A 12,159-nucleotide genomic window follows, 5' to 3' on the forward strand; every position below is an offset into this window, starting at 1 on the left:
TTCTGTCCAACTTCAACTATGTGAGGCTAACTGTCCGAAAACAGCTGTGATACAGGTAAGTGATCATTCAGTTTCTATACATGTATTGACTTTCTTTTTTGTCATACAGTCTCCCAGGATGCCATGACCAACTCCCTCTATGAAGGTGGAAACTACTAACAGGGGTCATTCCATCTGCTTCTCACTTCAGAACTGTGGCTGTGTGGCTGGCTTTCTGTCCATCAACGGTGCCAGGCTGACTGTAAACAGCTGTGATACAGGTAAGTGATCCTTCAGTTTCTATACATGTATTTACTTTTTCTTTTTTGTCATACAGTTTCCCAGGATCGCATGGCCGGCTTCCTCTCTGAAGGTGGAAACTACTAACAGGGGTCATTCCATCTGCTTCTCACTTCACAACTGTGGCTGGCTTTCTGTCCAACTTCAACTGTGCAAGGCTGACTTTTCGTAAACAGCTGTGATACAGGTAAGTGATCATTCAGTTTCTATACATGTATTGGCTTTCTTTTTTGTCATACAGTCTCCCAGGATGCCATGACCGACTACCTCCTTGAAGGTGGAAACTACTAACAGGGGTCATTCCATCTGCTTCTCACATCACAACTGTGGCTGTGTTGCTGGCTTTCTGTCCATCATCAACGGTGCCAGGCTGACTGTTCGTAAACAGCTGTGATACAGGTAAGTGGTCATTCAGTTTCTATACATGTATTGACTTTCTTTTTTTTTTCATACAGTTTCCCAGAATGCCATGACCGACTCCCTTTCTGAAGGTGGAAAATACTAACAGGGGTCATTCCATTTGCTTCTCACTTCAGAACTGTGGCTGTGTGGCTGGCTTTCTATCCATCATCAACGGTGCCAGGCTGACTGTTCGTAAATAGCTGTGATACAGGTAAGTGATCATTCAGTTTCTATACATGTATTGACTTTCTTTTTTTTGTCATACAGTTTCCCAGGATGCCATGACGGACTCCCTTTCTGAAGGTGGAAACTACTAACAAGGGTTTATCCATCCACATCTCCAAACTCAACTATGACTGGCTGGCTGGCTATCTGTCCATCAACGGTGCCAGGCTGACTGTGTAAACAGCTGTGATACAGGTAAGTAATCATTCAATTTCTATACATGTATTGACTTTCTTTTTTTTGTCATACAGTTTCCCAGAATGCCATGACCGACTCCCTTTCTGAAGGTGGAAAATACTAACGGGTCATTCCATTTGCTTCTCACTTCACAACTGTGGCTGGCTTTTTGTCCATCTTCAACTGTGTGAGGCTGACTGTTCGTAAACAGCTGTGATACAGGTAAGTGATCATTCAGTTTCTATACATGTATCAACTTTCTTTTTTTATCATACAGTTTCCCAGGATCCCATGACAGACGCCCTCTCTGAAGGTGGAAACTACTAACAGGGGTCATTCTATCTGCTTCTCACTTCAAAACTGTGGCTGGCTTTCTGTCCAACTTCAACTGTGCAAGGCTGACTGTTCGTAAACAGCTGTGATACAGGTAAGTGATCATTCAGTTTCTATACATGTATTGACTTTCTTTTTTGTCATACAGTTTCCCAGGATCCCATGACGGACTCCCTTTTTGAAGGCGGAAACGACTAACAAGGGTTTATCTATCTGCATCTCCAATCTCAAATATGACTGGCTGGCTGGCTTTCTGTCCATCTTCAACTGTGTGAGGCTGACTGTTCGTAAACAGCTGTGATACAGGTAAGTGATCATTCAGTTTCTATACATGTATTGACTTTTTCTTTTTTGTCATACAGTTTCCCAGGATCGCATGGCCGGCTTCCTCTCTGAAGGTGGAAACTACTAACAAGGGTCATTCCATCTGCTTCTCTCTTCACAACTGTGGCTGTGTGGCTGGCTTTCTGTCCAACTTTAACTGTGCCAGCCTGACTGTTCGTAAACAGCTGTGATGCAGGTAAGTGATCATTCAGTTTCTATACATGTATTGACTTTCTTTTTTGTCATACAGTTTCCCAGGATGCCATGACCAACTCCCTCTATGAAGGTGGAAACTACTAACAGGGGTCATTCCATCTGCTTCTCACTTCACAACTGTGGCTGTGTGGCTGGCTTTCTGTCCATCATCAACGGTGCCAGGCTGACTGTAAACAGCTGTGATACAGGTAAGTGATCCTTCAGTTTCTATACATGTAATGACTTTTTCTTTTTTGTCATACAGTTTCCCAGGATCGCATGGCCGGCTTCCTCTCTGAAGGTGGAAACTACTAACAGGGGTCATTCCATCTGCTTCTCACTTCACAACTGTGGCTGGCTTTCTGTCCAACTTCAACTGTGCAAGGCTGACTTTTCGTAAACAGCTGTGATACAGGTAAGTGATCCTTCAGTTTCTATACATGTATTGACTTTCTTTTTTGTCATACAGTCTCCCAGGATGCCATGACCGACTACCTCCTTGAAGGTGGAAACTACTAACAGGGGTCATTCCATCTGCTTCTCACATCACAACTGTGGCTGTGTTGCTGGCTTTCTGTCCATCATCAACGGTGCCAGGCTGACTGTTCGTAAACAGCTGTGATACAGGTAAGTGGTCATTCAGTTTCTATACATGTATTGACTTTCTTTTTTTTTTCATACAGTTTCCCAGAATGCCATGACCGACTCCCTTTCTGAAGGTGGAAAATACTAACAGGGGTCATTCCATTTGCTTCTCACTTCAGAACTGTGGCTGTGTGGCTGGCTTTCTGTCCATCATCAACGGTGCCAGGCTGACTGTTCGTAAACAGCTGTGATACAGGTAAGTGATCATTCAGTTTCTATACATGTATTGACTTTCTTTTTTTTGTCATACAGTTTCCCAGGATGCCATGACGGACTCCCTTTCTGAAGGTGGAAACTACTAACAAGGGTTTATCCATCCACATCTCCAAACTCAACTATGACTGGCTGGCTGGCTATCTGTCCATCAACGGTGCCAGGCTGACTGTGTAAACAGCTGTGATACAGGTAAGTAATCATTCAATTTCTATACATGTATTGACTTTCTTTTTTTTGTCATACAGTTTCCCAGAATGCCATGACCGACTCCCTTTCTGAAGGTGGAAAATACTAACAGGGGTCATTCCATTTGCTTCTCACTTCACAACTGTGGCTGGCTTTTTGTCCATCTTCAACTGTGTGAGGCTGACTGTTCGTAAACAGCTGTGATACAGGTAAGTGATCATTCAGTTTCTATACATGTATCAACTTTCTTTTTTTATCATACAGTTTCCCAGGATCCCATGACAGACGCCCTCTCTGAAGGTGGAAACTACTAACAGGGGTCATTCTATCTGCTTCTCACTTCAGAACTGTGGCTGGCTTTCTGTCCAACTTCAACTGTGCAAGGCTGACTGTTCGTAAACAGCTGTGATACAGGTAAGTGATCATTCAGTTTCTATACATGTATTGACTTTCTTTTTTGTCATACAGTTTCCCAGGATCCCATGACGGACTCCCTTTCTGAAGGCGGAAACGACTAACAAGGGTTTATCTATCTGCATCTCCAATCTCAAATATGACTGGCTGGCTGGCTTTCTGTCCATCTTCAGCTGTGTGAGGCTGACTGTTCGTAAACAGCTGTGATACAGGTAAGTGATCATTCAGTTTCTATACATGTAATGACTTTTTCTTTTTTGTCATACAGTTTCCCAGGATCACATGGCCGGCTTCCTCTCTGAAGGTGGAAACTACTAACAAGGGTCATTCCATCTGCTTCTCTCTTCACAACTGTGGCTGTGTGGCTGGCTTTCTGTCCAACTTTAACTGTGCCAGCCTGACTGTTCGTAAACAGCTGTGATGCAGGTAAGTGATCATTCAGTTTCTATACATGTATTGACTTTCTTTTTTGTCATACAGTTTCCCAGGATGCCATGACCAACTCCCTCTATGAAGGTGGAAACTACTAACAGGGGTCATTCCATCTGCTTCTCACTTCACAACTGTGGCTGTGTGGCTGGCTTTCTGTCCATCATCAACGGTGCCAGGCTGACTGTAAACAGCTGTGATACAGGTAAGTGATCCTTCAGTTTCTATACATGTAATGACTTTTTCTTTTTTGTCATACAGTTTCCCAGGATCGCATGGCTGGCTTCCTCTCTAAAGGTGGAAACTACTAACAGGGGTCATTCCATCTGCTTCTCACTTCACAACTGTGGCTGGCTTTCTGTCCAACTTCAACTGTGCAAGGCTGACTTTTCGTAAACAGCTGTGATACAGGTAAGTGATCCTTCAGTTTCTATACATGTATTGACTTTCTTTTTTGTCATACAGTCTCCCAGGATGCCATGACCGACTACCTCCTTGAAGGTGGAAACTACTAACAAGGGTTTATCCATCTGCATCTCCAAACTCAACTATGACTGGCTGGCTGGTATTCTGTCCAACTTCAACTGTGTGAGGCTGACTGTTCGTAAACAGCTGTGATACATGTAAGTGATCATTCATTTTTCTATATATGTATTGACTTTTTTTGTTTTTTGTCATCGTTTCCCAGGATCCCATGACGGACTCCCTTTCTGAAGGTGGAAATGACTAAAAAGGGTTTATCCATCTACATCTCCAATCTCAACTATGACTGGATGGCTGGCTATCTGTCCATCAACGGTGCCAGGCTGACTGTTCGTAAACAGCTGTGATACAGGTAAGTGATCATTCAGTTTTTATACATGTAATGACTTTTTCTTTTTTGTCATACAGTTTCCCAGGATGCCATGACGTACTCCCTCCTTGAAGGTGGAAACTACTTACAAGGGTTTATCCATCTGCATCTTCAATCTCAACTATGACTGGCTGGCTGGCTATCTGTCCATGAACGGTGCCAGGCTGACTGTTTGTAAACAGCTGTGATACAGGTAAGTGATCATTCAGTTTCTATACATGTATTGACTTTCTTTTTTTTGTCATACAGTTTCCCAGAATGCCATGACCGACTCCCTTTCTGAAGGTGGAAAATACTAACAGGGGTCATTCCATTTGCTTCTGACTTCAGAACTGTGGCTGTGTGGCTGGCTTTCTGTCCATCATCAACGGTGCCAGGCTGACTGTTCGTAAACAGCTGTGATACAAGTAAGTGATCATTCAGTTTCTATACATGTATTGACTTTTTCTTTTTTGTCATACAGTTTCCCAGGATCGCATGGCCGGCTTCCTCTCTGAAGGTGGAAACGACTAACAAGGGTCATTCCATCTGCTTCTCTCTTCACAACTGTGGCTGTGTGGCTGGCTTTCTGTCCAACTTTAACTGTGCCAGACTGACTGTTTGTAAACAGCTGTGATGCAGGTAAGTGATCATTCAGTTTCTATACATGTATTGACTTTTTCTTTTTTGTCATACAGTTTCCCAGGATGCCATGACGGACTCCCTCCTTGAAGGTGGAAACTACTAACAAGGGTTTTTCCATCTGCATCTCCAATCTCAACTATGACTGGCTGGCTGGCTATCTGTCCATTAACGGTGCCAGGCTGACTGTTCGTAAACAGCTGTGATACAGGTAAGTGATCATTCGTTTTCTATACATGCATTGGCTTTCTTTTTTTTAATCATACAGTTTCCCAAGATCCCATGACGGACTCCGTCTCTGAAGGTAGAAACTACTAACAGGGGTTATTCCATCTGCTTCTCACTTCACAACTGTGGCTGGCTTTCTGTCCATCTTCAACTGTGCCAGGCTGACTGTTCGTAAACAGTTGTGATACAGGTAAGTCATCATTCAGTTTCTATACATGTATTGACTTTCTTTTTTGTCATACAGTTTCCCAGGATGCCATGACGGAATCCCTCTCTGAAGGTGGAAACTACTAACAGGGGTTATTCCATCTGCTTCTCACTTCACAACTGTGGCTGTGTGGCTGGCTTTCTGTCCATCATCAACGGTGCCAGGCTGACTGTTCGTAAACAGCTGTGATACAGGTAAGTGATCATTCAGTTTCTATATATGTATTGACTTTTTCTTTTTTGTCATACAGTTTCCCAGGATCGCATGGCCGGCTTCCTCTCTGAAGGTGGAAACGACTAACAAGGGTCATTCCATCTGCTTCTCTCTTCACAACTGTGGCTGTGTGGCTGGCTTTCTGTCCAACTTTAACTGTGCCAGACTGACTGTTTTTAAACAGCTGTGATGCAGGTAAGTGATCATTCAGTTTCTATACATGTATTGACTTTTTCTTTTTTGTCATACAGTTTCCCAGGATGCCATGACGGACTCCGTCCTTGAAGGTGGAAACTACTAACAAGGGTTTATCCATCTGCATCTCCAAACTGAACTATGACTGGCTGGCTGGTATTCTGTCCAACTTCAACTGTGTGAGGCTGACTGTTCGTAAACAGCTGTGATACAGGTAAGTTATCATTCATTTTTCTATATATGTATTGACTTTTTTTGTTTTTTGTCATCGTTTCCCAGGATCCCATGACGGACTCCCTTTCTGAAGGTGGAAACTACTTACAAGGGTTTATCCATCTGCATCTCCAATCTCAACTATGACTGGCTGGCTGGCTATCTGTCCATGAACGGTGCCAGGCTGACTGTTTGTAAACAGCTGTGATACAGGTAAGTGATCACTCAGTTTCTATACATGTATTGACTTTCTTTTTTTTGTCATACAGTTTCCCAGGATCGCATGGCCGGCTTCCTCTCTGAAGGTGGAAACGACTAACAAGGGTCATTCCATCTGCTTCTCTCTTCACAACTGTGGCTGTGTGGCTGGCTTTCTGTCCAACTTTAACTGTGCCAGACTGACTGTTTTTAAACAGCTGTGATGCAGGTAAGTGATCATTCAGTTTCTATACATGTATTGACTTTTTCTTTTTTGTCATACAGTTTCCCAGGATCCCATGACGGACTCCGTCTCTGAAGGTGGAAACTACTAACAGGGGTTATTCCATCTGCTTCTCACTTCACAACTGTGGCTGGCTTTCTGTCCATCTTCAACTGTGCCAGGCTGACTGTTCGTAAACAGTTGTGATACAGGTAAGTCATCATTCAGTTTCTATACATGTATTGACTTTTTCTTTTTTGTCATTCAGTTTCCCAGGATGCCATGACGGAATCCCTCTCTGAAGGTGGAAACTACTAACAGGGGTTATTCCATCTGCTTCTCACTTCACAACTGTGGCTGTGTGGCTGGCTTTCTGTCCATCATCAACGGTGCCAGGCTGACTGTTTGTAAACAGCTGTGATACAGGTAAGTGATCATTCAGTTTCTATACATGTATTGACTTTCTTTTTTGTCATACAGTTTCCCAGGATGCCATGACGGACTCCGTCTCTGAAGGTGGAAACTACTTACAGGGGTCATTCCATCTGCTTCTCACTTCACAACTGTGGCTGGCTTTCTGTCCATCTTCAACTGTGCCAGGCTGACTGTTCGTAAACAGCTGTGATACAGGTAAGTGATCATTCGTTTTCTATACATGTAATGACTTTCTTTTTTGTCATACAGTTTCCCAGGATGCCATGACGGACTCCCTCTCTGAAGGTGGAAAAGACTAACAAGGGTTTATCCATCTGCATCTCCAATCTCAACTATGACTGGCTGGCTGGTATTCTGTCCATCTTCAGCTGTGCAAGGCTGACTGTTCGTAAACAGCTGTGATACAGGTAAGTAATCATTCCGTTTCTATACATGTATTGACTTTTTCTTTTTTGTCATACAGTTTCCCAGGATCGCATGGCCGGCTTCCTCTCTGAAGGTGGAAACTACTAACGGGTCATTCCATCTGCTTCCCACTTCACAACTGTGGCTGTGTGGCTGGTATTCTGTCCATCTTCAACTGTGCAAGGCTGACTGTTCGTAAAAAGCTGTGATACAGGTAAGTGATCATTCAGTTTCTATACATGTATTGACTTTCTTTTTTGTCATACAGTTTCCCAGGATGCCATGACGGACTCCCTCCTTGAAGGTGGAAACTACTAACAAGGGTCATTCCATCTGCTTATCTCTCCACAAGTGTGGATGTGTGGTTGGTATTCTGTCCAACTTAAACTGTGCCAGGCGTACTGTTCATAAACAGCTGTGATACAGGTAAGTGATCATTCAGATTCAATACATGTATTGACTTTCTTTTTTGTCATACAGTTTCCCAGGATGCCATGACGGACTCCCTCCTTGAAGGTGGAAACTACTAACAAGGGTTTATCCATCTACATCTCCAATCTCAACTTTAACTGGCTGGCTGGCTATCTGTCCATCAACGGTGCCAGGCTGACTGTTTGTAAACAGCTGTGATAAAGGCAAGTGATCATTCAGTTTCTATACATGTATTGACTTTCTTTTTTTTGTCATACAGTTTCCCAGAATGCCATGACCGACTCCCTTTCTGAAGGTGGAAAATACTAACAGGGGTCATTCCATTTGCTTCTCACTTCAGAACTGTGGCTGTGTGGCTGGCTTTCTGTCCATCATCAACGGTGCCAGGCTGACTGTTCGTAAACAGCTGTGATACAGGTAAGTGATCATTCAGTTGTTATACATGTATTTTCTTTCTTTTTTTTGTCATACAGTTTCCCAGGATGCCATGACGGACTCTCTTTCTGAAGGTGGAAACTACTAACAAGGGTTTATCCATCCACATCTCCAAACTCAACTATGACTGGCTTGCTGGCTATCTGTCCATCAACGGTGCCAGGCTGACTGTGTAAACAGCTGTGATACAGGTAAGTAATCATTCAGTTTCTATACATGTATTGACTTTCTTTTTTTTGTCATACAGTTTCCCAGAATGCCATGACCGAATCCCTCTCTGAAGGTGGAAAATACTAACAGGGGTCATTCCATTTGCTTCTCACTTCACAACTGTGGCTGGCTTTTTGTCCATCTTCAACTGTGTGAGGCTGACTGTTCGTAAACAGCTGTGATACAGGTAAGTGATCATTTAGTTTCTATACATGTATCAACTTTCTTTTTTTATCATACAGTTTCCCAGGATCCCATGACAGACTCCCTCTCTGAAGGTGGAAACTACTAACAGGGGTCATTCTATCTGCTTCTCACTTCAAAACTGTGGCTGGCTTTCTGTCCAACTTCAACTGTGCAAGGCTGACTGTTCGTAAACAGCTGTGATACAGGTAAGTGATCATTCAGTTTCTATACATGTATTGACTTTTTCTTTTTTGTCATACAGTTTCCCAGGATGCCATGACGGACTCCCTCCTTGAAGGTGGAAACTACTAACAAGGGTTTATCCATCTGCATCTCCAATCTCAACTATGACTGGCTGGCTGGCTATCTGTCCATTAACGGTGCCAGGCTGACTGTTCGTAAACAGCTGTGATACAGGTAAGTGATCATTCGTTTTCTATACATGTATTGACTTTTTCTTTTTTGTCATTCAGTTTCCCAGGATGCCATGACGGAATCCCTCTCTGAAGGTGGAAACTACTAACAGGGGTTATTCCATCTGCTTCTCACTTCACAACTGTGGCTGTGTGGCTGGCTTTCTGTCCATCATCAACGGTGCCAGGCTGACTGTTTGTAAACAGCTGTGATACAGGTAAGTGATCATTCAGTTTCTATACATGTATTGACTTTCTTTTTTGTCATACAGTTTCCCAGGATGCCATGACGGACTCCGTCTCTGAAGGTGGAAACTACTTACAGGGGTCATTCCATCTGCTTCTCACTTCACAACTGTGGCTGGCTTTCTGTCCATCTTCAACTGTGCCAGGCTGACTGTTCGTAAACAGCTGTGATACAGGTAAGTGATCATTCGTTTTCTATACATGTAATGACTTTCTTTTTTGTCATACAGTTTCCCAGGATGCCATGACGGACTCCCTCTCTGAAGGTGGAAAAGACTAACAAGGGTTTATCCATCTGCATCTCCAATCTCAACTATGACTGGCTGGCTGGTATTCTGTCCATCTTCAGCTGTGCAAGGCTGACTGTTCGTAAACAGCTGTGATACAGGTAAGTAATCATTCCGTTTCTATACATGTATTGACTTTTTCTTTTTTGTCATACAGTTTCCCAGGATCGCATGGCCGGCTTCCTCTCTGAAGGTGGAAACTACTAACGGGTCATTCCATCTGCTTCCCACTTCACAACTGTGGCTGTGTGGCTGGTATTCTGTCCATCTTCAACTGTGCAAGGCTGACTGTTCGTAAAAAGCTGTGATACAGGTAAGTGATCATTCAGTTTCTATACATGTATTGACTTTCTTTTTTGTCATACAGTTTCCCAGGATGCCATGACGGACTCCCTCCTTGAAGGTGGAAACTACTAACAAGGGTCATTCCATCTGCTTATCTCTCCACAAGTGTGGATGTGTGGTTGGTATTCTGTCCAACTTAAACTGTGCCAGGCGTACTGTTCATAAACAGCTGTGATACAGGTAAGTGATCATTCAGATTCAATACATGTATTGACTTTCTTTTTTGTCATACAGTTTCCCAGGATGCCATGACGGACTCCCTCCTTGAAGGTGGAAACTACTAACAAGGGTTTATCCATCTACATCTCCAATCTCAACTTTAACTGGCTGGCTGGCTATCTGTCCATCAACGGTGCCAGGCTGACTGTTTGTAAACAGCTGTGATAAAGGCAAGTGATCATTCAGTTTCTATACATGTATTGACTTTCTTTTTTTTGTCATACAGTTTCCCAGAATGCCATGACCGACTCCCTTTCTGAAGGTGGAAAATACTAACAGGGGTCATTCCATTTGCTTCTCACTTCAGAACTGTGGCTGTGTGGCTGGCTTTCTGTCCATCATCAACGGTGCCAGGCTGACTGTTCGTAAACAGCTGTGATACAGGTAAGTGATCATTCAGTTGTTATACATGTATTTTCTTTCTTTTTTTTGTCATACAGTTTCCCAGGATGCCATGACGGACTCTCTTTCTGAAGGTGGAAACTACTAACAAGGGTTTATCCATCCACATCTCCAAACTCAACTATGACTGGCTTGCTGGCTATCTGTCCATCAACGGTGCCAGGCTGACTGTGTAAACAGCTGTGATACAGGTAAGTAATCATTCAGTTTCTATACATGTATTGACTTTCTTTTTTTTGTCATACAGTTTCCCAGAATGCCATGACCGAATCCCTCTCTGAAGGTGGAAAATACTAACAGGGGTCATTCCATTTGCTTCTCACTTCACAACTGTGGCTGGCTTTTTGTCCATCTTCAACTGTGTGAGGCTGACTGTTCGTAAACAGCTGTGATACAGGTAAGTGATCATTTAGTTTCTATACATGTATCAACTTTCTTTTTTTATCATACAGTTTCCCAGGATCCCATGACAGACTCCCTCTCTGAAGGTGGAAACTACTAACAGGGGTCATTCTATCTGCTTCTCACTTCAAAACTGTGGCTGGCTTTCTGTCCAACTTCAACTGTGCAAGGCTGACTGTTCGTAAACAGCTGTGATACAGGTAAGTGATCATTCAGTTTCTATACATGTATTGACTTTTTCTTTTTTGTCATACAGTTTCCCAGGATGCCATGACGGACTCCCTCCTTGAAGGTGGAAACTACTAACAAGGGTTTATCCATCTGCATCTCCAATCTCAACTATGACTGGCTGGCTGGCTATCTGTCCATTAACGGTGCCAGGCTGACTGTTCGTAAACAGCTGTGATACAGGTAAGTGATCATTCGTTTTCTATACATGCATTGGCTTTCTTTTTTTTAATCATACAGTTTCCCAGGATCCCATGACGGACTCCGTCTCTGAAGGTGGAAACTACTAACAGGGGTTATTCCATCTGCTTCTCACTTCACGACTGTGGCTGGCTTTCTGTCCATCTTCAACTGTGCCAGGCTGACTGTTCGTAAACAGTTGTGATACAGGTAAGTCATCATTCAGTTTCTATACATGTATTGACTTTCTTTTTTGTCATACAGTTTCCCAGGATGCCATGACGGAATCCCTCTCTGAAGGTGGAAACTACTAACAGGGGTTATTCCATCTGCTTCTCACTTCACAACTGTGGCTGTGTGGCTGGCTTTCTGTCCATCATCAACGGTGCCAGGCTGACTGTTCGTAAACAGTTGTGATACAGGTAAGTCATCATTCAGTTTCTATACATGTATTGACTTTCTTTTTTGTCATACAGTTTCCCAGGATGCCATGACGGACTCCGTCTCTGAAGGTGGAAACTACTTACAGGGGTCATTCCATCTGCTTCTCACTTCAC

The sequence above is a fragment of the Salminus brasiliensis genome, chromosome 8 (assembly GCF_030463535.1).
Source record: "Salminus brasiliensis chromosome 8, fSalBra1.hap2, whole genome shotgun sequence".
NCBI classification, from domain to species: Eukaryota; Metazoa; Chordata; class Actinopteri; order Characiformes; family Bryconidae; genus Salminus; species Salminus brasiliensis.